Source organism: Budorcas taxicolor, chromosome 11, assembly GCF_023091745.1.
Source record: "Budorcas taxicolor isolate Tak-1 chromosome 11, Takin1.1, whole genome shotgun sequence".
NCBI lineage: Eukaryota > Metazoa > Chordata > Mammalia > Artiodactyla > Bovidae > Budorcas > Budorcas taxicolor.
This window is the reverse complement of record NC_068920.1, coordinates 73,859,422-73,882,603: the sequence shown is the minus strand read 5'-3', so window position 1 is coordinate 73,882,603 and position 23,182 is coordinate 73,859,422. Positions and strand designations below refer to the sequence as shown.

The window sequence follows — 23,182 nt, the reverse complement described above, 5'->3', positions numbered from 1 at the left end:
AAGAATTCATTTCCCACAACTTTGTTAACACTTGATCATAAGGAAAAATATTGCCAGTCTAATGAATGTGATGTCTCATTGGTTTTCTTTGGCATTTCCCTGATTTCAAGGGAGGCTATTTTTATTTATGTATTCATCCTTTCCTGTATTTAAATTTTTCCTCAGGAAACACATGCTACTTTCATACTATTGAAAGGAGTACTGTTTTTCTTATTCTCCTCTTCCTCCTCCTTGTTGTTGTTAAATTACCGCAGCCATATAGATGACTCTGCTCTGGCTTAAGTCAAATGCCCATTTCTGGCACCATCAGTGTTAGGAAGCAGGAGAGCCTATTGCTGTGGGGAGGTGAGTGGGTTCCCCTGATTGGCTTGCACTGCACTCCTGCAGCTGGGGAGGGGCTCAACCTCAAGTCCTTGTGGCCATGGCTGAGCAGAGGAGGGGTCTATTTGTGCCAGGACACTTTCAGTCCTGATGTTCTCTAACTCTAAGAGGTACTGGGAGAAGGCAATGGCACCCCACTCCAGTGTTCTTGCCTGGAGAATCCCATGGATGGGGGAGCCTGGTGGGCTGCCGTCTATGGGGTCGCACAGAGTCGGACACGACTGAAGTGACTTAGCAGCTTAGCAGAAGAGGTACTGAAATTCTGTTCACTTAATCCATGATCTTTTTGTTGAAAAGAACAGAGATCTACTCAAGCCAGATCAAGTGATAAATTGGATTTATTTGGGAGTTGGGGAGGAAGTAGGTGGTATCTCCCAGAACACAGGGCAGGTAATAGAGCTGGGCTACTGTTTTGTTTCCAGGCAAATTATTTTTTGAGATTGAGATTGCCTTGGCCAATATTTTATTTTATTTGTTTATTTTTGGCTGTATCCAGTCTTAGTTGCAGCATGCAGGGTTGGCAGCAGGATTGCCCATTGCGGCACACAGGCTCTCTAGTTGTGGCTCACGGGCTTAGTTGCCCTGCTACAAGTGGGATCTTAGTTTTCCAACCAGGGCTCAAACCCACATCCCCTCCACTGAAAGGTGAACTCTATCCCTGGACCACCAGGGAAGTCCCCCAATATTTTATTTAACATAGATTCACTGTAGGAATTATAATAATTTTACAAGCCAATAGCATACAGGATAATGTTGCTTAATAAGCCAATAAAGAAACAGCCTTCAGACCGATGATAGATTAACTACACTGTTGTTCCTGGCAAGGGGAAATGAAAGGAATAAAGTCCAAATTTAGTTCAAGGTGTACCTTCCTATCATTTGGTTCTCAGGAGAGATGGCTCAGCCTAGGGGTCCCCAGCCCCTGTTAGAAACCAGCCTGCACAGCAGGAGGTGAGCAGCAGGGTAGCTACTGAGGCTTCATCTGCATTTACAGCCACCCTCTATCACTCCCATTACCTCCTGAGTGCCACCTCTGGTCAGATCAACAGTGGCATAATATGTAATTTGCTTCAGTCATCCTCTAGCTCCACCTGCATGCCCCCCACCCCAACATCTGTGGAAAAATTGTCTACCAATAGTGAAGGACAGGAAAGCCTGGTGTGCTGCAGTCCTTGTGGTCACAAAGACCTGGACACAACTTAGCGACTGAACAACAGGGTCAGGATGAATACACATTTCCTTTCCCTTTCTCCTACCCTGGGCCCAAAACCCCAATTCTGGAAATCTAAACTAAGTTTGTTTTTTTTTTTGCACAAAGATGTTTTATAAGTCATATATATGATACTGATAACTTGAAATGGGCAAAATGCCTTGTACTCAAAGGATGGCTAAATAAACTATGTACATTCAATAGTCAAAGCTAAGGTTTTTCCAGTAGTCAAGTATGGATGTGAGAGTTGGACCATAAAGATGACTGAGCACCAAAAAATTGATGCTTTCAAAATGTGGTGCTGGAAAAGACCCTTGAGAGTCCCTTGGACAGCAAAGAGATCCAACCAGTCCATCCTAAAGGAAATCAACCCTGAATATTCATTGGTAGCATTGATGCTGAAGTCAAAGCCCCAATACTTTGGCCACTTGATGTGAAGAGCTGACTCATTGGAAAAGACCCTGATGCTGGGAAAGACTGAGGGCAGGATGAGAAAGGGGTGACAGAATATGAGATAGTTGGATGGCGTCATTGACTCAGTGGACATGAGTTTGAACAAACTGTGAGAGATAGTGAAAGACAGGGAAGCTTGATGTGCTGCAGTCCATGGGGTTAACAACTGAGCAACCAAACAGTGACAAATGCTGTGGCATATTGGGTTGAAGTTCATTAAAATTTAGAAAAAACAGGGAACATGTACAGTATGCTATAATAATAGTAAGTGAAAAATAGACTGTATTTATGCATAAAGTATGATCACAGCTATATATATAAACCAAAATGTCATATGTATATATAGATATGGTAGTCTGCTTGTCATTTGACAATAGGTGTTTCTCTCTCTCCTCTTTTTCTGTATTTTAAAATTAAAAAGACACACATAGATTTTATAAAGGGAAAAACCTAAAACTTTATTTGAAAGGAGACAGCTTGGGCCTCTTGAGCCCTGGGCCATGTGATTTATGGTTTTTCTTAGTAATGTCTAAAAGTCATCACTGCTAGACTCTGAGTCCTGGGAAGAAGTTAATTACATGCTGGCCGGAGTGCTGTGACAGTTCCAAGAACTGGCCTCAAGGAGACAGAAACAAACCAACCCTGGAACTGCAAAACTAAACGTACTAAATGTACATTTAGTACACTTGTAATGTGCTCAAAACAATCAAGATGACGCTGGTCAGACCACGACATGACCAACTTCGAGAGGACTATCAGAGCTGACTGCACTGATTCTGAATGTAGCCCCCTCTGTCTCTAAAAGCTCTTGCCCACTGATTGCCAGTGAGGGTGAGTAGGTCTTCGGACAGGCGTCCACCCCCTTCACTCCCACCCTGGTTGCTGGCATAGAAAATTAAGCCAACTTTCCTTTTCACCAATCTTGTCTCTTTACTGGCTTCTGAGCAGCGAGCAGCTGGACCCCACTTCCGGTTATACTTTGGCTCAGTTCCTGCACCCACCGCTTTGCCAGCATCCAAGGAGCAGGGGCCTCTGGGCTGAGGAGCTCGGTCCTCCATATGGATTGAGAGCAGCGGCGTGCCCCATCCAGTTCTTCACTACAGAGAAGTATCTTCTCTGACTCACGGTTGTGTGTTTCTGCAGTTGGCCTGAGGATTTGCTAAAACCAGAACATTTTCTTCTGAGAGAGTTGAGGACGTGAATGTGCGTGTGTGAGACAGATAGACAGAGGCAGAGAGGGGGAAAAACAGGGAATAAAATTCTGAGCTTAATAAATCTACTGAGAGGGGGAGTCCAACCCACCTAACAGCCCCTGGTACCTATCTGTGATGCAGTCTCATTTGATCATTGAACACCCTGAACTTTCCAGATTTCACCTCTTTTCTCCTTTACCCAATTCTATCCTGCCAGAGGAGGTTGCCCTCATCCAAGTGGCACATTGTATCCCTTGCAGCAGTCATGTTCTTCAGACTCTGGCCCAACCTGCTTATCACTGAGATTTTCAATCTCCAGGGGCTGCCAACTGGCTTCTCACATCACCAGAGCTCTTCTACACAGCAAGTGAGCTTCCCCATCACCTCTTCACTTTGCTCGGAGATTTAGACATCAGCAGAATCAGTACATAATGACTGAAACTCGGTGATGATAAAAGCCAGGAAGAGGTGCCATGGAAGCGCTCTGGGACTTGATGAATCAAGGGAGGACTGTTAGGGAAGGCTTCAGTGAAAGAGTAAGAGTGAAGGGGTGAGTATGAGTTAGGCAGCTGATGTGAGGTGGGTGCAGTGGTCAGGACTTTAATTTGAGCTCCAATCTCTTGGACATCTTGCTTTGGAGTGGGCCCAAGATTCTGCATTTCTAATGGGCTTTCACATGTTACCTGAGTTGCTGGTATCAGGACCTCATTTTGAGTAGCAAAGTTCTGTGCCAGTGATTCTCAGCCTCGGCTGCATGCTGAAATTATCTGGGAGGTTTGAAAAATACTGATGTCCAGTGCTACCTCCAGAGATTTGGATTTGCTTGGTCTTGGATGAGGCCTAGGCATTCAGGTTAAATGAAACAAAACAAAAAACATCCCCACCCTGGGGAATTCTGATCTACCATCAGAGTTGAAAATCCATGATCTCAGTTCAGTTCAGTCGCTCAGTCATGTCCGACTCCCTGCGACCCCATGAAGAGCAGCACGCCAGGCCTCCCTGTCCATCACCAACTCCCGGAGTTCACTCAGACTCACGTCCATCAAGTCAGTGATGCCATCCAGCCATCTCATCCTCTGTTGTTCCCTTCTCCTCCTGCCCCCAATCCCTCCCAGCATCAGAGTCTTTTCCAATGAGTCAACCCTTCACATGCAGTGGCCAAAGTATTGGAGTTTCAGCTTTAGCATCAGTCCTTCCAAAGAACACCCAGGGCTGATCTCCTTCAGAATGGACTGGTTGGATCTCCTTGCAGTCCAAGGGACTCTCAAGAGTCTTCTCCAACACCACAGTTCAAAAGCATCAATTCTTCGGTGCTCAGCCTTCTTCACAGTCCAAATCTCACATCCATACATGACTACTGGAAAAACCATAGCCTTGATTAGATGGACCTTTGCTGGCAAAGTAATGTCTCTGCTTTTGAATATGCTATCTAGGTTGGTCTTAAGTCTCCTTCCAAGGAGTAAGCGTCTTTTAATTTCATGGCTGCAGTCACCATCTCCTTGATCTAGGAAGAGCTAATAGTATGAGTGTTGCTATTATGTGCTCAGACTCTCAGTCGTGTCCAAAACTTTGTGATCCCATGGACTGAAGCCTGCTCGTCTCCTCTGTCCATGGAATTTTCCTGACAAGAAGCCTGGAGTGGGTTGCCATTTCTTCCTCCAGGGGATCTTCCTGACTCAGGGATGGAACCTGTGTCTTTTATGCTCCTGCATTGACAGGTGGCAGAGAAGGCAATGGCACCCCACTCCAGTACTCTTGCCTGGAAAATCCCATGGACAGAGGAACCTGGCAGGCTGCAGTCCATGGGGTCGCGAAAAGTCGGACACGACTCAGCAACTTCACTTTCACTTTTCACTTTCATGCATTGGAGAAGGAAACGGCAACCCACTCCAGTGTTCTTGCCTGGAGAATCCCAGGGACGGGGGAGCCTGGTGGACTGCCATCTATGGGGTCGCACAGAGTCAGACACGACTGAAGCGACTTAGCAGCAGCAGCAGCATTGACAGGTGGATTCTTTACCACTAGTACCATCTGAAAGCTACTCAGTATTGCTACTACCACCCAGAAATGGCTCAGATTGACTTATAAGAGCCAGTTCCTAAATTCTCAGGAATTTTGTGAACTGGTTATTAAACATGCTGCTGCTGCTGCTAAGTCACTTCAGTTGTGTCTGACTCTGTGTGACCCCATAGACGGCAGCCCACCAGGCTCCCCTGTCCCTGGGATTCTCCCGGCAAGAACACTGGAGTGGGTTGCCATTTCCTTCTCCAATGCATGAAGGTGAAAAGTCAAAGTGAAGTTGTTCAGTCCTGTCTGACTCTGAGCGACCCCACGGACTACAGCCTACCAGGCTCCTCTGTCCATGGGATTTTCCAGGCAAGAGTACTGGAGTGGCCATTGCCTTCTCCAGGTTATTAAACATAGGCATTATTAAATATTAATTTATGTAAATTTAATAAATTATATACCTATAATAAGCACAAACACATCACTTACTTATTTTCCTATATTTTTACTATACCATGTTTTTGAAGGTATTTTCTTTTGCTTTTCTGTATGGGGGAAATACTGCATAGAAGTATACTGAAAATTTTTCCAACTCATTGTGTAGTGACTTAATGTTAGTAACTTGAAAACTGACTAAGGTGTTGGTATTTATTTGGTGTTAGTATTTATGTCACAAAAACTAGCAAAGGCTACAGATCAGGGCTTGCTTTATATTATTTTTTAAAATTAAAAAAAATTTTGTTGACTAGGCTAAAGTGATGGAGGAAATATTAATAACTGAGATGAAACTTACATGTGTAGCATATCTGTGGCTGTTACATTGTGAATAGAACAAAAATAAAAAAATATTCTTCTAGTATTATAATGAGAACGTCAACTATAAATGAAATATCATCCAACACTCAGAACTATACTCATCTGATAATTATGACCTTAGGCTAGCTATCCATACAAGAGGTTGCTAAAACTCAGTGAAAGCCTTCTTGACTTACTGATTAATTGGCTACACAGCGTTTACAATAAAGAGTATTTTGTGACTATTTGTAAATTGTGTACTACCCATCCTTTCTATCAGTAAAATGTATATGCAATCAGGCCACCTCATTCAAACTGGTTACTGAAAGTTTACCAGTGCCACACTGAGTTGGAGAAAGATAGGGAAGACAGGCAGGTCCTGGAGGTGTCCTCTTGGATTCCCGGCCACAGTTAACATGAGGCCTCCAGCACCCAGGAAGGCAAAGCTTCAGCCTTCCTTTCGGGTTCTTGCATTTCCTTAGTTTCCTTCTCCTAATTTACTTGGAACCTTTTAAGTTCGTCTGGTTCCCATGGTATCCCTCTGAGTGCCTCAAACTCAGAATCTCCCCATCTTTGCCCCATTCCTTTGGGTTGCTAACTCTCCCTAAGAGGCTGCCTGGGATTCCCCGGGAGAACCCAAAGTGGCAACTTGTTTAGCACCAGAGCTCCTAGTTTGTCTGAGTGAAAGGATTCAGTCCAGTTCAGTTCAGTTCAGTTCAGTCACTCAGTCATATCTGACTCTTTGTAACCCCATGGACTGCAGCATGCCAGGACAGGAGAGGCTTCCCTGTCCATCACCAACCCCCAGAGCTTACTCAAACTCATGTCCATTGAGTTGGTGATGCCATCCAACCATCTCATCCTCTGTCATTCCCTTCTCCTCCTGCCCTCAATCTTTCCCAGCATCAGGGGCTTTTCAAATGAGCCAGCTCTTCTCATCAGGTGGCCAAAGTATTGGAGTTTCAGCTTCAACATCAGTCCTTCCAATGAACACCCAGGACTGATCTCCTTTATTATTTTTTGTTTGTTTGTTTTCACACAGTTTATTCAGAAGTTTAGAAGATAAAATGTGGGAACCCCCCCTCCCAAATCATCCCATGCCACTTTCCAACATACAAATTATCACCCTCCTACTCTCATTACCCATGCTTACCACATACTCTTGCAAAACACACGAGGGTCAAGACCCCAACTATTTGGTAATCCAAAGAAATGACATAGTTACACAAAAGACTCTCACTTCCTTTTCACCAGAAAACCATGAATGAAAGAATAAGGGGCAAACACATAATCTTCATCCAGAGTTAATATTTCCCTAAAGTTATTTTTCCTTCCTCTAAGTCATTAAAACTCAAAGCAGTTTCACTTACTACTATCACTTCGATATTCCTTTTTTTTTTTCCTGAATGGCTAAGCTAGGACATACTTTCCTTTTATAGCTGATGTTTACAACCTCAAGACTGGCAGGAAGCTGTATCCCAGTTGTGACTTGGCCACAACACTCTGCAATACGCAAAGTTATCACATAGGTGCAAATGACGCTGTAAGAGTCATCAAAATTTTTTAAAGCAATAATGCATGGATATGGAGCCTCCATATTTTTCTGATGCAGCAAAAATTCTCTAAAGGTGGTGGCAGCTATGAAAGAAAAGGCACTTGGTGCTAAAATTCAGAGGGTCTCTCTTCAGAGACCATCCCAGCATAGAGGCCTGGTCAGCCAGGCCTGCAGGTGACCCTTTAGGGTGGAGAGGACCATTCCCTAGGAAGGCATCTGCAAAGGAAAAATTTGTAATCATGATTCCAGGGCAAAATGGTTACTTGAAGTTGGGAGAGGAGAAACACTGAGAATACAAATACAGTCGCACCAGGGACTGAGGCGTGAACTGTACAAGCATCTGGAGGCTGGCTCTGCACTGTGTACTGAGCTGGTTCCCTCACTGCTTGCAAGGAGATCCTGGAGACAACAAGAGCAGCACCTTAGCCAAGAGGGTTCCAGGCTGCCTGCTTCTGCCCAGGCTCCCCCTGCTGTGTTCCCAGGAAGGAGCCAAGGTCCTGTTGGCAGCACTTGTGGGTATTGCTGGTCCATGGCAATATCCAAAGGGATTTTCTGATACAGTTGTGAAGAGAAGGTGAGGATTTTCCATGTGATCTGAGACTCCTTGGCAATGCCCAGCAGCCTTTGGGCCTTCTATGAGCAACGATGGATCAAGCTGGCCTCCTCCATCAACACTTAGGAAAGCAGCATGAGAATTTTAGATGGGCAGGAGCAAATAACTCAAAATGGATTGAGGGTCTTTATCCTTGTACCATAAATAAAGTGCACCATGACTGGAGGCTATAAAAAGCCACTTGCCAGAGGCTGAGGTCTGGGGAGAAACCACCATAACCACCCATTCAGAATGGCGGATCATCTTCCTCAGCCAGAACGCTGGCTGCCGACGCTCTTTATTGCTTCATTTCCTTTAGTACTATGAACTTTTAGCCGTAAAGAAAAAAACACTTGGTGGGCTTGACAGAAAGCATGTCACAGAAACACAGAACTGGCTAATAATAAGTTGACGTTACAGTCTTAAAGTTGGATGATGGCTGTTTTTCCCCCTTCCTTCTGATGAACATAGGAAATTTTGAGTTTCTTTTTAAACATCAGATTGGCTCACGATGATCTAAAGAAGCAGGACAGCTGTTCATGCCCAACATAGTAGAAATGGTTGTCTTTGTTCTACTGGTCATCAGATGTATTATGGAAGAGAATCCACTTACTATCACCATGTTCACCACGTTGTTGGGTTCCGTGAACTTCCTGGAAACTCCAAAAGAGTACGTGAGAAGAAATCCATGATGCTGTACAAAGAACTCGATTCAGGATCCCATTTCAAGGAAAACCCTTTTAGCTGCTTTCATGTAGGAAGGTATTGCCCCACCCCCCGCCCCTCCGCCCCATGCGGTCAAGCCCTCAAAGCACTTGTAGATGTAATTGATGAAGACCCAGTCTTTGTTCTTGCAGTCTGTCTCAGGGTGATTACTTATTGCCACTGTTGGCTTTAGAATATCAGATTCTGGAAACACATCGAAGTTTGAGGTATCGTCAATGCTTTTGATTTCAATAGATATTGCAGCAGGTCTCTCTCCGATATGTTCCCAGTCAACACCTTCAAAAAAAGAATTATTTTTTATTTCCTCGACTCCAGGGGCTCCAATTCTATGTTGCCATTCACAGCAGAATCTCAAAATTAGATCCTTGGCTTTCTCAGAAATAGGAACCTCTGGAGGAAAAGTCAAAGTTTCTTTCCAGTTCATCACTTTCTTACATATCTCTTGAGGGGTTTTAGAACAGAAAGGTGGGCAGCCAATGAGCATTTCATACATGATCACCCCCAGTGACCACCAATCACAGAGCTTGTTGTACCCGGTCTGTGCCTACTGTGGAGAAGGCTAGCTGATGTCTATTTCTTTTCCAGGTTTCTGCTTTCCTTTCGGAATTCATGTTCTGAAAAGTGAAATCACTGGGGAGGCTGTGGTTCAGATTCCTATAAAATTCTGTCCTAAACATCTATTTCTGCTTGATTGACTATGCCAAAGCCTTTGACTCTGTGGATCACAATAAACTGTGGAAAACTCTGAGAGAGATGGGAATACCAGACCACCTAACCTGCCTCTTGAGAAATCTGTATGCAGGTCAGGAACCAACAGTTAGAACTGGACATGGAACAACAGACTGGTTCCAAATAGGAAAAGGAGTACGTCAAGGCTGTATATTGTCACCCTGCTTATTTAACTTATATGCAGAGTACATCATGAGAAACGCTGGACTGGAAGAAACACAAGCTGGAATCAAGATTGCCAGGAGAAATATCAATAACCTCAGATATGCAGATGACACCACCCTTATGGCAGAAAGTGAAAAGGAACTAAAAAGCCTCTTGATGAAAGTGAAAGAGGAGAGTGAAAAAGTTGGCTTAAAGCTCAACATTCAGAAAACGAAGATCATGGTATCTGGTCCCATCCCTTCATGACAAATAGATGGGGAAACAGTGGAAACAGTGTCAGACTTCATTTTCTTGGGCTCCAAAATCACTGCAGATGGTGACTGCAGCCATGAAAATAAAAGATGCTTACTCCTTGGAAGAAAAGTTATGATCAACCTAGATAGCATATTCAAAAGCAGAGACATTACTTTGCCTACTAAGATCCGTCTAGTCAAGGCTATGGTTTTTCCAGTAGTCGTGTATGGATGTGAGAGTTGGACTGTGAAGAAGGCTGAGTGCCGAAGAATTGATGCTTTTGAACTGAGGTGTTGGATAAGACTCTTGAGAGTCCCTTGGACTGCAAGGAGATCCAACCAGTCCATTCTGAAGGAGATCAACCCTGGGATTTCTTTGGAAGGACTGATGCTAAAGCTGAAACTCCAGTACTTTGGCCACCTCATGCGAAGAGTTGACTCACTGGAAAAGACTCTGATGCTGGGAGGGATTGGGGGCAGGAGGAGAAGAGGACGACAGAGGATGAGATGGCTGGATGGCATCACTAACTCGATGGACATGAGTCTGAGTGAACTCCAGGAGTTGGTGATGGACAGGGAGGCCTGGCGTGCTGTGATTCATGGGGTCACAAAGAGTCAGACACGACTGAGCGACTGAACTGAACTGATGTGCCTTTTTAAGTCCTGTGTAAAGACCAAAGTCAGAAAGCTTCACATGGCCCTTGCGGTGCAGGAGAAGGTAGTCTGGTTTGACATCTCTGTGGATGAACCCAGGTTGTTGAATAGAGTCTATGGCTAACACTGTTTCTGCTATGTAAAACTGAGTCTCTTCTCTCAGTGTGCCTTTTTTTTTTTTTTTATCAACAAGGTCATCATGTCCCCTCCAGGCAGGAACTCCATGATTAGGTAGAGGTTTAGCTTATCCTGAAAGCTATAGAGCATTTTCACAACCCGCAAACTGTCTGCCTCTGCTAGAATGTCGCACTCCGCACGAATGTGGCCAGCCTGCTCTTTTCCAAGCATATCTGCTTTACGAAGTATTTTCATTGCATACACATGGCCTGTATCTTTCTTCTGAACAAGCCACACCTCACCAAAGGCTCCTCTGCCTATTACTTTTAAGGACTCAAAATCTTCCAGTCCAAGTCTTGCTCTCTTCAAATGAAGAAACTTTGTTTCCTTCCGAGCACTTGCTCCGGAGTCGTTTCCCTGCAGCCTTGAGGCCTTCTTCTTCCATCACTTTTTCTAACTTCTTTTGTCTCATTTCTCGTTCTTCATGTTGAGCAATAAAGTTGCTATAAAAATTCTCCAGTGTCACTTTGATCATTGTCACCCTTTCCTTCGTGTGACTACTCATGGACGAGCAAGGTGTTGAGCCTGTCATTGCCATGGCCAGCATCAAGGTCCTTTCCCATGACTCGGCTCTTCACACCAAGTGGCCAAATTACTGGAGCTTCAGCATCAGTCCTTCCAATGAATATTCAGGGTTGATTTCCTTTAGGATGGACTGGTTGGATCTCCTTGCAGTCCAAGGGACTCTCAAGAGTCTTCTCCAACACCACAGTTCAAAAGCATCAATTCTTGGGCGCTCAGCTTTCTTTAAGTCCAATTCTCACATCCACACATAACTACTAGAAAAACCATAGCCTTGACTAGATGGACTTTTGTTGGCAAAGTAATGTCTCTGCTTTTTAATATGCTATCTAGGTTGGTCATAACTTTCCTTCCAAGGAGCAAGCATCTTTTAATTTCACGGCCACAGTCACCATCTGCAGTGATTTTGGAGCCCAAGAAAATAAAGTCTGTCACTGTTTCCACTGTCCCCATCTATTTGTCATGAAGGGATGGGACCAGATGCCATGTCCTTACTTTTCTAAATGTTGAAATTTAAGCCAATTTTTTCACTCTCCTCTTTCAATTTCATCAAGAGGCTCTTTAATTCTTCACTTTCTGCCATAAGGGTGGTGTCATCTGCATATCTGAGGCTATTGATATTTCTCCCAGCAACCTTGATTCCAGCTTGTGCTTCATCCAGCCCAGCGTTTCTCATGATGTACTCTGCATATAAGTTAAATAAACAGGGTGACAATATACAGCCTTGACGTACTCCTTTTCCTATTTGGAACCAGTCTGTTGTTCCGTGTCCAGGTTTAACTGTTCCTTCTTGACCTGCATACAGATTTCTCAGGAGGCAGGTCAGGTGGTCTGGTATTCCCATCTCTTTCAGAATTTTCCACAGTTTGTGCTGATCCACACAAAGACTTTAGCATAGTCAATAAAGCAGAAATGGGTGAAAGGATTAAGCATCTCATTTTCCTCAAGAGAGTGTAACTTCCTTGTATGTAACAGATTGTAATTACAATAGTAGTAGCTAATATTTACTATATGTCTTTATTACTAATAGTAGATGATGTTTTTGAGGAGTTACTCTGGGCAAGGTGCTCTGTTAGGAGCTTGACATGTGTTGCCTCTCATGCTCACCACCATCTGTGAAATCATTTTACAGGTGAGGAAATTAAAGCCCATAGAAATTCAGTAGCTGAGGGTCCTATTGACTAGGACTTGGATTCGAATCCAAGGTCCATGTGACTTCAAAGACAGTTACTGGAAACTACTATTTTATGCTGGGCATGCTCTCTTGTCTTCTCTACAATGTAAGAGAAAAATTCATTAGCTAACATTTTTATAGAGCAGTACTTCTCTTCCCCAAGAAAGAAGGCAAACTGGGCTGCTTGAACAGGTCTTAGAAGGTTCACTGAAAATGTAATTAGACTATTTTCTGGGACATAGTCTCTTCTGACCGAGCGGGTTATTTGATGAAACAAAGCTAACCTCCCTGATCTTTTCCTGTCAGACTGATTCCCAGGAGCAAACTAACAGCAGTGGGGACTGACAGCTTCGAGGTCTCCCTCTGAATCTCTTCCTCTCAGTTCAGCTCTAGCCATGCCTCACCTATTACTATTTCCAAATATTCTATACTTTAGCCAAGTTACTTTGCACCCATCTTTGTATGTATGTCCCAGAGCACTGTGAAACCAGGAATAGATAGAGGATGCCTAAACTCTTAACCTGTTATATTAATAATAAAAAGTTACTTGAAGAAGTGGATGGTGGTGAAGATGTGTGTGTGCATGCTAAGTTGCTTCAGTCGTGTCTGACTCTTTGTGACCCTACAGAGTGTAGCCCGCCAGGCTCCTCTGTCCATGAGATTCTCCAAGCAAGAATACTGGAGTGGGTTGCTATGCCCTCCTCCAGGGCATCTTCCCAACCAAAGGATCAAACCTGCTTCTCTTACGGTGGGTTCTTTACCACTAGCACCACCTGGGAAGCCCAGGGGTGAAGATAATGGACGATAATGCCCTACCAAGCCCTTCCTTTCTCCCTCCCTTCCACTCATCCATCTTGCCTTCCTGCTTTAGTAGCAGGAAATCTGGGATAGGTGGTCTTGCCACTCTTGGTGATTAATGAGTGGGAGTGGGCTTGTCAAGGGATAGTTTGGTGAGTCTGACTTCAGGACTCAAGGAAGGGTCCATGAAACCAAGACAGGACCAGTAGAATGGGACTGGCAGGCCAGGCTTGGGGAATGGTGCACACTGGGGCAAGGGAGAAAATCTGGGATGGGCATTTGGGCCTAGCAGCTTGACAGCAGAGGCTTGAGGTGATAAACAACCCCACGACTGAGTATCTTAAGATAACAGTTTATTATTTCTGATGATTTGTGAGTTGCCAGGCAGTTCTTCTTTGATCTCACTTGGGATCACTAATGCAGTAAACAGTCAGAGGGCATCTTTACAGCAGCTGGAAGGGCCAAGTTGGTCTCATTCACAGTGACAGTGGGTGCTGGCTGTCAGCTGGGGTGCCTCCATTCTCCACGTAGCCGCTCATCGAGGAGTAAACTCTACGAACTGGAGGACATCATTTCATGAGAGCAAAGTAGGAAGCTGCAAGGTCATTTAAGGCCTAGGCTCTGAAACTTACACAGCATCACTTCTTCCACATTCTGTTGACCAAACTTTGTTGCAAGGACTGCCCAGGTCCAAGTGGATGGAGACATAAAGTCCATCTCTTAATGGGAGGAGAGGTAACATCCTGTTGCAAAGAGGGCTTGGGCCTTTACTGAAAAGACTGACCACAAAGATCAAAGCAAGTATGTGGGAGCCCTGGGGTCAGAAGCAGAGTGGCTGCGCTGATGATATCATCTCTGTTTAATTCCCACTGACATGAACCTGATAGTGGTCTCAGACTGCCTGCTTGATTCCAAATTCCCTGTTTCCGCTTTGTGCCTGGTGAGAAGGTGAGATGGAGTAGACCAGATGAAAGGACAGGTTTTCCCCAAGCGGGTGGAGCTTCCTGCCTGCCTGTCCCCAGGGTGGCAGGCTGAACCTCACTGCGCTGCAGCCTCAGGCCCTTCCCACACAGAGCTGCTCTCTGGCCAAGCTTACAACCCAGGAGCAGTGGGAGCTTCACAGACAAGATGAACCCCCCCTTAGCAACAGGCAGCTGTTGTCCTGGAAGAAAAAAGGGAAGGCCCTCCTATGCCCCTGTGCCCACTGGAAAGCCTACCATTGTTTGGGGGTGTCTGAGCTTTACATGCTTCAGGGGAGTTCAAGTCTGGTGTAGTCAGAGGAAGGGAGCGTAGGACTGGGGACATGGTGACCACAGGCCAGCCTGGAATTTCAGAAAGCCCTTGGCCTGCCTTCACACCATATGGAGGGGTAACCAGGCAGAGCTTTCTCCAACCAGGACTGTACCTTTGGCAACTGAGCAGGGACAGGAACAAGGGAAGAGTCTCGATCAGCTGCTGCTGATATGGGTCTGTAAACTCCCGCTGTCATTAAGGCAAAGAGAGATGGGGCCCTCCTGCCCCTTGCCACACCAAGCTTACTCCTCCCAGGCCAGCAGCACTCACAATGAGCCCATGGCCACTTCTCCAGTTTGCTTGGCAGAGGACATATAATCAATTTTAGGCTAGAGGTGATAGGGCCCAGGACCCTGGTCCTTCCCCAGCAAACATGACCCATCTCTGTCAGTTCTGGCTCCAGAGAAGCTTTAAGCAAACGTTACTCTCCTGGTCCCACACCATTTCCTTGGGGGGCTGCCAGATCCCACCCTGTAGCCCCCTTCAGCGCCAGAGCCAATCCTAGGTGGCTCTCCTCCAGGGGACTAGAAGGATTACTCCTTTCAGGCTGGGCCAAATGGCATTTCCTGTTTCAAAGAAGAGAGGCTTATTGTGGAGAGGTCTGTAGCAGCTTTGGCACCTGCCAGGGGAAGAGGAACATATAAAGTAAGTCACGGAATGCAACTTGACTTTCTCTTGAAATGCAAACGAGGCTAAAAATCCTAGGGATGTGCTTCTGGGCACAGTTAGCATCTCGAGATGGGCTGAACCAGAAGATGCTGAGGGTGAAAAGGGCGAGGGTTTGGTATGAATGGGTCCACGTATGTGCAGGGGCACAGGCATCCATGCAGAGTGGATGCATACGAAAAAAGGTTTTCAGAATCTTTGACGGTCACTGGTTGCCAAATTCAGACTTAAATGGAAGAAAGTAGGGAAAACCACTAGACCATTCAGGTATGACCTAAATCAAATCCCTTATGATTATACAGTGGAAATGAGAAATAGATTTAAGGGACTAGATCTGATAGACAGACTGCCTGATGAACTGTGGAATGAGGTTTGTGACATTGTACAGGAGACAGGGATCAAACCATCCCCATGGAAAAGAAATGCAAAAAAGCAAAATGGCTGCCTGGGGAGGCCTTACAAATAGCTGTGAAAAGAAGAGAAGTGAAAAGAAAAGGAGAAAAGGAAAGATATTCCTATGTGAATGCAGAGTTTAAAGAATAGCAAGGAGAGATAAGAAAGCCTTCTTCAGCGATCAATACAAAGAAATAGAGACAAACAACAGAATGGGAAAGACTAGAGATCTCTTCAAGAAAATTATAGATACCAAGGGAACATTTCATGCAAAGATGGGCTCGATAAAGGACAGAAATGGAATGGACCTAACAGAAGCAGAAGATATTAAGAAGAGGTGGCAAGAATACACAGAAGAACTGTACAAAAAAGATCTTCACGACCCAGATAATCATGATGGTGTGATTACTCACCTAGAACCAGATATCCTGGAATGTGAAGCCAAGTGGGCCTTGGAAAGCATCATTACAAACAAAGCTAGTGGAGGTGATGGAATTCCGGTGGAGCTGTTCCAATCCTGAAAGATGATGCTGTGAAAGTGCTGCACTCAATATGCCAGCAAATTTGGAAAACTCAGCAGTGGCCACAGGACTGGAAAAGGTCAGTTTTCATTCCAATTCCAAAGAAAGGCAATGCAAAAGAATGCTCAAACTACCACGCAATTGCACTCATCTCACACGCTAGTAAAGTAATGCTCAAAATTCTCCAAGCCAGGCTTCAGCAATATGTGAACCGTGAACTTCCAGATGTTCAAGCTGGTTTTAGAAGAGGCAGAGGAACCAGAGATCAAATTGCCAACATCCGCTGGATCATGGAAAAAGCAAGAGAGTTCCAGGAAAACATCTATTTCTGCTTTATTGACTATGCCAAAGCCTTTGACTCTGTGGATCACAACAAACTGGAAAATTCTAAACAGATGGGAATACCAGATCACCTGACCTGCCTCTTGAGAAACCTGTATGCAGGTCAGGAAGCAACAGTTAGAACTGGACATGGAACAACAGACTGGTTCCAAATAGGAAAAGGAGAACGTCAAGGCTGTATACTGTCACCCTGCTTATTTAACTTCTATGCAGAGTACATCATGAGAAACGCTGGGCTGGATGAAGCACAAGATTGCCATGGGAAATATCAATAACCTCAGATATGCAGATGACACCACCCTTATGGCAGAAAGTGCAGAGGAACTCAAAAGCCTCTTGATGAAAGTGAAAGAGGAGAGTGAAAAAGTTGGCTTAAAGCTCAACATTCAGAAAACGAAGATCATGGCATCCGGTCCCATCCCTTCATGGCAAATAGATGGGGAAACAGTGGAAACAGTGTCAGACTTTATTTTTTGGGCTCCAGAATCACTGCAGATGGTGACTGCAGCCATGAAATTAAAAGACGTTTACTCCTTGGAAGGAGAGTAATGACCAACCTAGACAGCATGTTGAAAAGCAGAGATATTACTTTGCCAACAAAGGTCTGTCTAGTCAAGGCTATGGTTTTTCCAGTGGTCATGTATGGATGTGAGAGTTGGACTATAAAGAAAGCTGAGCACCTAAGAATTGATGCTTTTGAACTGTGGTGTTGGAGAAGACTCTTGAGAGTCCCTTGGACTGCAAGGAGATCCAACCAGTCTATCCTAAAGAAGATCAGGCCTAGGTGTTCATTGGAAGGACTGATGCTGAGGCTAAACCTCCAAAACTTTGGCCATCTCATGTGAAGAGTTGACTCATTGGAAAAGATCCTGATGCTGGGAGGGATTGGGGGCAGGAGGAGAATGAGATGACAGAGGATGAGATGGCTGGATGGCATTACTGACTCGATAGACGTGAGTCTGAGTGAACTCTGGGAGCTGGTGATGGACAGGGAGGCCTGGCGTGCTGCAATTCATGGGGTCGCAAAGAGTCGGACACAACTAAGTGACTGAACTGAACTGAACTGGACTGACTGCCCTTTCCTTTGATCCTGGACTTTTCATCTCCTAAACCTGCCAGTAGAAGCTCACTGGGCTGCCCCAACCTTATAGGAGCAGAGTGAGCAACACTCAGTTCGCTAAGCTCTTGCTCCCAGGCTTTGGCTGGCACACCAGGATCCAGGTGTTAGCCCCTGCCTGAGAAGACTGGTCCTCCTAGTTCAAGGCTCATGGTGGTTCCTTCTAGGGTATCTGCTCATGCACTTTCCCTCTTTCACCACTACTCATTTAAATCGGTCCCTTTAACCGAGGCAGTTGCAGTGCCCAGAGCCTAGATTCCCCCTTACTGGGGGATGAAGGGTGACTGGGTGAGAGAGAGGGGCTGACAGTGCCAGTGAGGGCTGGGAAGTGAGATGACTGATGGCTCAGGGTCTGCTCAGGGTCAGAACAACTTGGCATCGAGAAGGGTCTTTGAGGGAGAGGGTGGGAGATGGAGTAGGAGTAGGAGACGGAGAGGAGAACCCAGGATGGTCTGCCACAAATCTGTCCAACAGGAGGAGGATGTCCATGGGGGAGGAAGGTAGTGTGTGGGGGAGGGGGGCGGAGGGGGCAGAGGTGGGAATGACTGAGATGCAGGATGATGCCGAGCCCACAGCTGGGATTGAGCCCCTGAATTTTGGGGGCTGTGACCTGGTGATCTGGCTCCTGCCTTTCTTTCCAGCCACACATCTGGTTATTTGGCCATTTGCCTCTTATACTTCAGCCATACAGAGCTGCAGGGTCCACAAGTTCGGTCTTTTTCTTCCAGGCAAGTGCTCAAGCTATATCCTTGTCTTAGAAAGTTCTTGTCTTTTTCTGGGAGTGGAAGAACCATTTGTCTTGATTCAGCTTAAAGGTCTGCAACTCCAAAAATCTTTTGCCAGGTAAAGTCATGAGTGTCTCCCTCCGCAGTCCCCAGCCCCGTTCAGCACCTCCCAGTTACGGCAATTATCATTTTGTTGTGTAATTCCGTGCCTGTGCAGATTTCTCACTGGACTATAAGCTCCCTGAGTCAGATGAATTCATCTGATTACCTGTTTGAGCATTAAACTTCATCTTTTATGTGGCTTGTCTTTTGGGGCCAGTGACTGACGTGTGTTAAGCCCAAAGGTTTGGAATGTTGTTCTGGTTTGTGTAATTCTGGAAAGTTCTGGAATGAGGTCCTGGTAGGGCTCTCGATTTAAATAAAGGTCCTGGTACTATCTCTGACAAGACAGGTAATAAGCATTCACTAAACCAACTAATGAGCATCTTGGTGGAGATTAAAGGCTGGGTAGGTGTTTTTCTAGCCTATACATATAATTTAAATTTAAATCTTTATTTATTTTACACTGATTTGTCTAGAAGCTGTTTTCTTAGGTGCAAACACTGAGCCATGCATATTTTCACTGTAAAAAGGAAATATAAAATATTCGTGAAATGCAGGAGGCCCTTCAGCTCCTGGCAAGCTGTCAGTTCCATATCCTGTGGGGAGGCCTTGGGTCACTTATTGTCTTGCAGGTGCTGTGTGTTTCCTAATCCCTGCTCTACCTGCTTCTCCATGTCTCAGGTCTTGTTTTGAGTACAGAACATCTTTTACTCTTTCCCCTTCAAAGATTTTCTTTGGACTATGAAAGCAATTCACGTTAACTGTAAAAATGGGCCAAGTACAGAATGATATAAAGATGCAGAAACCAAAAAAACCCTACTCATATTCAGTACTTACTGGCAATCACTATTTTGTCTTGTTTCTTTCCATTTGATTTCCTTTATATTTTTGACATATATATTGTAGATGTCATTTTTCAATATTTTTCAACATTTTTCAATATTTTCAATATTCAATTTTCAATATTGTATCTTGTTTTCTTCATCTGACACTACTTCTTAAGCAAGTTTTTGGTCATTTAAGCATAAAACTTTGTAAACAGAATCATTTTTATTTATTTATTTTACTTTATTGAGGTATAATATATAATATATATATTACATAAATATAATACATAGTCGATGTATATGTCACAGGTATACAATATAATGATTCATGTTTTTTAAAGGTTTTATTCCATTTATAGATATTATAGAATAATGACTGTATTTCCTTGTAGCTTGCTAATTTTACACTAATAGTCACACCTCTTAACCTCCAACCCCATCTTGCCCCTCCTCTCTTCCCTTTCTCTATTGGTAACCACTGGTTTGTTCTTTATGAGTTTTTGTTATATTTTCTGTTATAGTCACTAATTTGTTTTATTTTTTGGATTCCACATATAAGTGATATCATACAGTATTTTTCTTTCTCTGTCTGACTTCTTTCATTTAGAAAAATACAGGTCCATCTTTATTGTTGCAAATGGAAAATTTTCATTCTTCTTCATGGCTGAGTAGTATTCCATTGTGTGTGTGTGTGTTTGTGTGTGTATCACATCTTCTCTACCCATTCATCCGTTGATGGACACTTAGTTTGCTTCCATATCTTGGCAATTGTAAGTAACTCTATTATGAACATTGGGGTGCGTATATCTTTTCAAATTAGTGTCTTTGTTTGTCTTGAATATATGCTCAGGAGTGGAATTGCTGGGTCATATGGTAGTTCTGTTTTGAGAACTTTGAGAATAAATCTAATTTTTAGCGGCTGACTGACATTCTGTTTTGCATGTTGCTGTTGTCGTTCAGTCACTCAGTCACGTCTGACTCTTTGCGACTTCATGGACTACAGCACACCAGGCTACCCTGTCCTTCACCATCTCCTGGAGCTTGCTCAGACTCATGTCCATTGAGTCAGTGATGCCATGGCTGCATCTTATCCTCGGTCATCCCCTTCTCCTCCTGCTTTCAATATTTCCCAGCATCAGGGTCTTTTCTTATAAGTTGGCTCTTTGCATCATGTAGTCAAAGTATTGGAGCTTCAGGTTCAGCATCAGTCCTTCGAGTGGATATTCAGAGTTGATTTCCTTCAGGAGTGACTGGTTTGATCTCCTTGCAGTCCAAGGGATTCTTCAGAGTCTTCTCCAACACCACAGTTCAAAGGCATCCATTCTTCCACACTCAGCCTTCTTTATGGTCCAACTCTCACATCTATACATGACTACTGGAAAAACCATAACCTTGACTATACAGACTTTTGTTAGCAAAGTAATATCTCTGCTTTTTAATATGCTATCTAGGTTTGTCATAACTTTTCTTCCAAGGAGCAAGCATCTTTTAACTTCATGGCAGCAGTTACCATCTGCAGTGATTTGGGCTTCCCTGGTAGCTCGGCTGGTAAAAATCTGCCTGCAATGTAGGAGACCTCAGTTCGATTCCTGGGTCAGGAAGATACTCTAGAGAAGGCATAGGCCCACTCCAGTTTTCATGGGCCTCCCTCGTGGCTCAGTGAAGAATTCGCCTGCAATGTGGGAGACCTGGGTTCAATCCCTGGGTTGGAAAGATCCCCTGGAGGAGGGCATGGCAACCCACTCCAGTGTTCTTGCCTGAAGAATCCCCATGGACAGAGGAGCCTGGTGGGCTACAGTTCATGCGGTCGCAAAGAGTCAGATATGACTGAGCGACTAAACACAGCAACTAAACACATATGTGTGTCTATTTTGCATATAGCAAATGAATAATTTTTCAAAGGTAAACGTATGACTTTAATACAAATATAAAGTGAACATGTATCAAAGATTTTCTTTAAATCACTAATGAATGAGGGAACAGTAAGATGCTACACTTGGTTCAAAGGGGAATTTAAAGAACTATACCATAGCGAATGCTGAAATAAATTTATGAATAGATATAAAACTGTCCTGTCTAGAGGGCAATTATCAGTTGCATTTCACTGGATTCAGTTTGTTTGCATTTCTGTGGAGAGAGGGAATTTGCCTTACTATCAGTTTCTACAGTTTACATAGTTGGGTGCTCAATCAACTCAGTTGTGTCTGACTCTTTTCGACCCTATGGACTGCAGCCCACCAGTTGTAGAATAGCTCAAAGACAGTGAAATGCAGTTATAATCAAGAAGTCCTTTCTGGTCATTTGGAAGTCTTTTACAGTTTTCCCTGTGAGGTGTAATAGGAGTTTACTTAGCCTTTAGGCCTGTGTGTGTAGTGCACCTGTGCAAACGTGTGTGCCGTGCGATGCCCAGATATCTCCTTGGTTGAGAGAGATGCGGCCAATTGCTGAAGATCTGGGGCTCACAGGTCCTCATTTGCAGAGTAAGGATAGCTTAGATGGTTTCTTAAAACCGGTCCAGAAGTTCTGATGTCCACAACTTCTCTAATTACCTAGAGGCAAAGGTCCACACAGGACACTTAGCTCTATCTTTGCCTAGCTCTACTCATCCTTCCTTTTAGCAAGATCATACAGGTAAAATATTTGATTCTAAGTTCTCATATTAAAGTCGTATTTAATAGATTGTGAGATTAAAAAAAAATATTTTGAATTGAGGGGTAGCAAACATCCACTGGATCATCGAAAAAGCAAGAGAGTTCCAGAAAAATGTCTGCTTCTGCTTTATTGATATGCCAAAGCCTTTGACTGTGTGGATCACAACAAACTGTGGAAAATTCTTAAAGAGATGGGAATACCAGACCACCTGACCTGCCTCCTAAGAAATTTGCATGCAGGTCAAGAAGGAAAAGTTAGAACTGGACACAGAACAACAGACTGGTTTCAAATCTGGGAAGGAGTATGCCAAGGCTGTATATTGTCACCTTGCTTATTTAACTTATATGCAGAGTACATCATGAGAAATGCTGGGTTGGATGAAGCACAGGCTGGAATCAAGATTGCCAGGAGAAATATCAATAACCTCGGATATGCAGAGGACACCCCCCTTATGGCAGAAAGTGAAGAGGAACTAAAAAGCCTTGATGAAAGTGAAAGAGGAGAGTGAAAAAGTTGGCTTAAAACTCAGCATTCAGAAAATTGAGACCATGGCATCCAGTCCCATCCCTCATGGCAAACATATGGGGAAACAGTGGAAACAGTGCCAGAGTTTGCTTTTTTGGGCTCCAAAATCACAGCAGATGGTGACTGTAGCCATGAAATTAAAAGACACTTGCTCCTTGGAAGAAAAGTTATGACCAACCTAGCCAACATATTAAAAAGCAGAGACATTACTTTGCCAACAAAGGTCCATCTAGTCAAAGCTGTGGTTTTTCCAGTGGTCATGTACTGATGTGAGAGACTGTAAAGAAAGCTGAAAATGGCTGTCTTTAAAGAATGCCATTTCGGAATTCTTTCTATAAAGAATGCCAAAAAATGGATGTTTTTGAACTGTGGTGTTGGAGAAGACTCTTGAGAGTCACTTGAACAGCAAGGAGATCCAACTAGTCCATCCTAAGGGAAATCAGTTCTGAGTATTCATTGGAAGGACTGATGTTGAAGCTGAAGCTCCAATACTTTGGCCACCTGATTTGAAGAACTGACTCATTTGAAAAGAGCCTGATGCTGGGAAAGATTGAAGGTGGGAGGAGAAGGGGACGACAGAGGATGAGATGGTTGGATGGCATCATCGACTCAATGGACATGAGTTTGAGTAAGCTCTAGGAGTTGGTGATGGACA

At 44.2% G+C, this 23,182-nt stretch overlaps 1 pseudogene; it reads right to left on the bottom strand.

The window, feature by feature from the left end:
• Positions 1-7,973: 7,973 nt before the first annotated feature.
• Positions 7,974-11,402, bottom strand: LOC128055665 (serine/threonine-protein kinase 38-like; annotated as a pseudogene).
• Positions 11,403-23,182: the final 11,780 nt, after the last annotated feature.